The following is a 6,056-nucleotide window of genomic DNA, read 5'->3' as shown; positions in this document are numbered from 1 at the left end:
GTCCAGAGTACCTGTTCAGCAGAAGCAGGATCATAAAGGATTTGGATTCATCTTCTTCTTCGGTTTCTTCATCTCCTTGATATGTGGAGCAGATAAGAGCTGACACACTTAACACACATTCTACCCGGGTAGTACACAGAACATATACACCACACTGGACAGACTGACGGACATTGGACTGAGCAGCAATAAGCTGTGAAGGGACATTTTCTTTTCCTTTTATTTTATTTTTCTAATTTTCATTGGGGATTTGTATACAACTGTGATGTTTTGTATTCTGTGCGTTGTTAGAATAAAAACTGTGTGATCATTTTTACAGTTACCTTCCCCTCGCTCCTTGAGTTGAACCTGAGTGAATTGTATGTTACGAGCTACACTCTAGCTACATAGAGCTGCAGTAGCAGTAAGTTACATGTTGTTTTAACGTGCTTTAACATTGCGGTTTTCGATTTTGTAACAGACAAGGAAGGAAGTGATATTATTTTATCTGCAGTTGCATTATCGTCAGACATATTTATTTTGTCGTGATGTCCTGATTTTGTCACGTGCTAAGTAGCAAGCCTATTTGAAAAGTTACCGTATACAAAACATGAAAACGATGCCATTCCTTTTAACATTACACTAATTCCAAATATTCACAGTAATCAAATGGAACGACCATGTCTAATTAATGAAATATTGCGTTAGACATGAAATATAACTTACTGCTTTTGTTTGTGGAATAAATCGTGATCTGGAAGACAAATCATGTCAAATCATGGCTGTTGATATAGATATACATTTAAATGTTGTATCTGATCAGTTGTATTGGGCCAGTCTGGACTAAAATGCCAATCCGGCTCCAACTGTCATGTTACCAGACGATGAACCGTTCTGTCCTGTCCAGACATCTGTTAGCATCCATGACATGACATGAATCAACATTTGTTGTTGAGGTGAAAAATCGTTTCAGATCTTTTTGTCTTGTGAATTCCTCAATATTGTGCCTTTTTTAAGTCTATTTTTCCCCTCTGATTTGTAGAGACACATTACCATACTTACGGATACACCAACCCCAACAAAATGCAGCAGCAGTGAACATTTCCACTGTCCTTTCTGCAAATATGAGGCAGCTAAGCATATGGTGCAGAACCATATGAAAGGCCACTCTTCAGTAAAACACAGAGGTACTTACTTATGACACATATTTAGATGAGCAATATATTGGTACAAGTACAAATGTTATTTACTTCTTTCCTCTCTTTCAGAATTCATAATTATTAAGTGTGGCTTAAGTTGTCGGACAGCAGCACATTTTCATTGCTGCTATTGTGCTGCAACAATTATTAATAGAGGCCAGTTTATAAGACACATAGAACTACACCAAGAGGAGAAGCATGATGCAGCCCCTAAAGAACAAACAAAGACCCTCGCAATGCCTCCTGTACAGCTCCCTGTGGCATCCGCACAGATCCCTGCGGCCTCTTCACAGCTTCCTGCGGCCCCCACTCAGATCCCTGCGGCCCCCACTCAGATCCCTGTGGCCTCTGCACAGCATCCGGATACCCCTAAAGCATCAAGTCACACAATATATGGAAAACACAAGAAAGTCACTTGTCCTCACTGCAGCATGACGTTGAGCAAGAAAAACTTCAAAACACACTGCAAAAGAAAGCATACCCACCACTTTGAGACAGTGTCGAAGGACAGATTTTTGGCCTCTCAATGTGTTGATGTCAAAAATGGTGTGTTTGCAGTTGAAAAATCTTTTTGTGGTCCAGCAACACCCATACATGTCATTAAGAATACTTGGGGACCAACCCACAAGGTCATGTGTGAGGTCAACCAGTGCCGTCTGAACAGTGACTTTGCACGAAGAAGCGGGATGTTGCCATATGAGTGCCCCATATACTGTCTTTATTGTATTGCCCACGTGCTGACAATCAAAACGTCACTCTAACAGCTGAGGCATTGAAAACAATGGTGGACAATAAATGGTTTGGTGAGGAGCGTAAAGCCAGTCTCTTGCGATCTCAGCAAAGTGCTGTTGCAGAGGGTGTGCCCCTGTCTGTGCATCTGAATGTAGGTGGTCCACCTTCCAAATTTCATATCTCTGTTCATGAACCAAACATAACCTATTACAGTAGGTTGGGAAGAGTGATTGTGTCTTACGACGCAAAACAGAACAACTGGCATTGTCCCTGCTCTAAAGCAAGACACTCTTGCATTCACAAAGCTGTTGCTAAATGGCATCTCTTTGTCACAAAGAGGGAGCTATTCCAAAAGGTGAAGAGCACAGAGGAAGAGACACACAATCCAACCCAGGCCACCACAGATCAAAATGCAAGTGAGGACAGTGTGGAGGACAGTTATCCACCAGATGACAGAAGTGTTGCAAGGATGCTTAATTACCTCCTCACAAATAAAAAGCTCCCTGCAGATCTGCCCCAAGCTCTCATGGAGCAGTCAAGAGAGGGAAGAGCAAAGGACAGCTTTCCAAAGCACCTTATCCCTAAAGAAACAACATGTGTAGAATGTGAGTACACAATGTGTGAACAACTGGTAACATCAAAAGCCAAGATCCTGACAAGCACGGGAGTAGTTGAAGGTTGGTACTGTCACGGGTCCTTCTATGCTCTTATCATTTACTGTGTTGCATAATTTATATGTACATGACAAACAAAAAGAATAATTCTACTTATCGCAAAGGACATTCCAGCCACAGCCATAACCTTTGTTTGGACTGTGTTTTTAGGAATATCAACGTACAGGAAGTCCTGCCTGAACTGTGGCATGATCTACAGATACCAGGAGTGGGAGGATGGTATCCACAACTTTGACGACCACATAATCTTGTCTCTGCATTTGTGCCTGATGGTTAGGAATGCATTACAGGTGAGATCGTATCATTCAGAAATGCATTCTGCTCCCTGAAAAGTCCAGTGAATTGATTTTGTATGTAATGTGATGTTATTTTAACTTCTTTCCATCCTTTTGAGTGACACCACAGTTCAACTCACAGTAATACAAAAAACAAAGTTTTGACAAGATAAAATTTAATTGTATTTCCTAAGGCTATTGAAGATGCAATTCTAACAAAGCAACTTACATTTTGAAATCATCTAACATTAGAATACTCCTGTTCTCATCACTTTCCAGACGCATACAACTATCAGCAAAGTGATAGAAATAATTGAAACAATAGAGAACGTGTCCTTTCCGAACAAGGAGAGGATTCTCCAAGCCTACCTTCATTTTGAGGCCCTTACAAACCATGACTACAGTTACAATTGTGTGTCATGTGGCTATAGCCCAGCGGTTGTTGTGATGGATCTTCACAAGAAAGGTGTTTTCAATTTGCCAGGTGAGTTTGATAAGCTGTTATGTCACATAGGTATTTTAGCTTCATTGTTTGTATAACATCTCCTCTCCCTCTTCTGTGTGGTGAACTGTTTTCTTGCCTGTACTCATCTATTGCACGTCTGCCCATCCTAGGAGAGGGATCTCTCTTCTGTTGCTCACCCTGAGGTTTACTGTGTTTTCTTGGGAGTTTTTGCTAAAGGTCTAAAGGCAGAGGATGTTGTTATGATGGTTTGTAAAACCCTCGAATCAAACTGTTCATAACATATGCTATACAACTAAAATGTATAGCATCTGGACTAAAACCACCAGGTTCAGGAACAGGTTTTTCCCAATAGAACTCTTCCTCCCGCCACCCCTTACCCTCTCACACACATGCCCCAACCCCCTCAGGAAGTGACTATATGCATTTTGTTGCTCTGTATTTGTGACATGTGCAATAACAAAGCTGAATCCAATATAATCTATATTCTGTTGGCTCTAATGCTCAGATATTTTATTAGTGATTGAAATGGGAAAAAAAATAAACTATTCTTTTAACAGTGAGTGAGATCCAAAGCCTGCCTGATGATTTTGATGGCCATGTGGATATAGCAAATTTCTGGGATGCTGTGGCCATGGAAATGATTAGTCGTGGTTTAATTCCATGTAAGTAATTTGAAAAGATAGGTTAAGAGCAGTTGCACTGAAAGTAAAGTATATTAATGTGTTTAGTCTTGTGCTAATAATAGCTAATACTCTTCATATTTTTTCACAAAGGTGGTCGAAAGAACCCTTTTGTTGCGTCCCCCAGTTATCATCACTGGGCCCCATGGATTGGCCCACACACACGAAGATCAAATTCAGTTTTAAACACTGAATTTGAAAAAATGCAAGCTCCAAAAACGCCAAACAATGGGGATGATGATGATGACATGATTAATGAAGAGCGGCTCACAGATGAGCTTGTGAACTTGAAGGTGAATTAGTTGATAAAATATGCAAAATCCACTTTTTTTGCAAACAAAAAATATGTCTATGCTTTATTCACAATATCAACTCAAATGCATGTTTGCAACAGGTAGAGGACATCAGGGCACTCTGTAAAAACTGTGGTGTGGATGACAAAGGCTCCAAAGTGGATCTTGTCATGCGACTTTCAGAAAAAATGTCAAAAAGAGTCACCTACAACAAGGTGTTTGAGAAAGTGTGGGCTGCCTCTGGTAAGTGAAGTAATGTGTTCATCATCAATCAGTATGTATTTATGTAAATTAGCCATACATGTTCCTAATGTCAGTTATTACTCATACTAGAGTCTCATAATATGCATTTGAATCAAACTGTAAAAGTGGGTGATACAAATAAAGTTGCCCTTGACCACTGTTTTTCTGTTTCCAGGTGGTTGGGCTGTAATCACCTGTCCATGTGGGGTTGTGTATTCAGTGAAGTTCAACCTCAGAGCAGAGAGTCCACGTGACTTTGTGGATCTCTTGTTATCGTGGAAAGACTTTCCCAATGTTTCAGTGTATGATTATGCCAGAGGGCTGGCGCTGCATGCGAACCGCAGGCAGCCAGGAATCTTTGCCCCTTTTCAAGGAAGGTTACTGGATCCCACCCCAGACAACATAAAGCATGCCTCAGAGAGCACGGTTCATGTCAACTTGCCATGGCTGAAAAATTCTAAGATGCCCGCTGATGAAAATGGTCACCCTCTCACTGGGTCCTCGCAGCATTTCGCTTTAAACGATGTGTTCCACCAAGGCAACAGCAAAGACCAGAGGGAGGTTCTGAGAAAGCTGGAGCTTGTGCCTGAGCTTGCTGGTCTTATAAACAGCCAGTGTGTGGAGCAGCTTTTTTCTGGGATGAGAAAGAACAATTACTTTTTAAATATGACAACCCCATCCACACACATATTTCTCCAAAGAAATATACTTCATCATTATAACATGGCAAAGAACAAAAGAGTCCGAGAACAGTATAGCAAGATTGTTCCTTCAGATGTTGAAATGCAATGTGACAGCCATGGAAGGCTAGTCTTAGGTATGTTAATGAATATTTATGCACATTTATTGTCCTCATCCACTTTATGCAACTTTATACAATGTATGTAACATTATCTTTTCTTTTTGCTCATTCCCCATCAGCTGGAATGCCAACGGGGTCATCTGACAACAGCAAAGACCAAGAAGAATGTCAAGAGTGTGAGTCCCTGCTAGTGTGTGTGTGTGTGTGTGTGTGTGTGTGTGTGTGTGTGTGTGTGTGTGTGTGTGTGTGTGAAAGTAGAAATGTGACGTTTCACACTTGATTTTTATTCTGATGTTTTTTTTTTCCCCCACTAGTAATTGATGGCAGTCAGCAGAGACCTCATGGGCACTTCACTAGTCTCCATAACTTGTCAGCACACAGAGCATGCTGGGGACAGGAACTCAACGACATCCAGGAACACCTGGTAATGTCAACCATTGTGCCACTGTAAATATCTCTGAATGGTATTAATATAACCAAAAACATGTTTCAAGACTTTGTTTTCTTCCACTAGCTGTCAGATGCCTTGGATGAGACCAACAGTCCCACTGAGTACCTTGCAATGGTGAACAACATCATCCTGACTCGCTCTGACTTTTGGAGTCTTGGTTTGAGTCAAAACATTGATGGGATGGTAGACATAGAGAATGTGTTGTGCTGATATGATTTCTGTATTTTTTGTTATTATTTTAATTTGTGTTTGTTTTCTACTA

The 6,056-nt window shown here is 40.8% G+C and overlaps 1 long non-coding RNA gene across 1 annotated transcript; it reads left to right on the top strand.

The window, feature by feature from the left end:
* The first annotated feature begins 5,220 nt into the window (after nt 1-5,220).
* Nucleotides 5,221-5,767, top strand: LOC115384190 (uncharacterized). The gene is made up of 3 exons (XR_003930855.1): nt 5,221-5,358; nt 5,463-5,519; nt 5,658-5,767. It is a non-coding gene; the product is annotated as an uncharacterized LOC115384190 (long non-coding RNA).
* The last annotated feature ends 289 nt before the right edge of the window (nt 5,768-6,056 follow it).

The sequence above is a fragment of the Salarias fasciatus genome (genome assembly GCF_902148845.1).
Source record: "Salarias fasciatus chromosome 23 unlocalized genomic scaffold, fSalaFa1.1 super_scaffold_20, whole genome shotgun sequence".
NCBI lineage: Eukaryota > Metazoa > Chordata > Actinopteri > Blenniiformes > Blenniidae > Salarias > Salarias fasciatus.
This window is presented reverse-complemented; position numbering and strand designations above follow the sequence as displayed.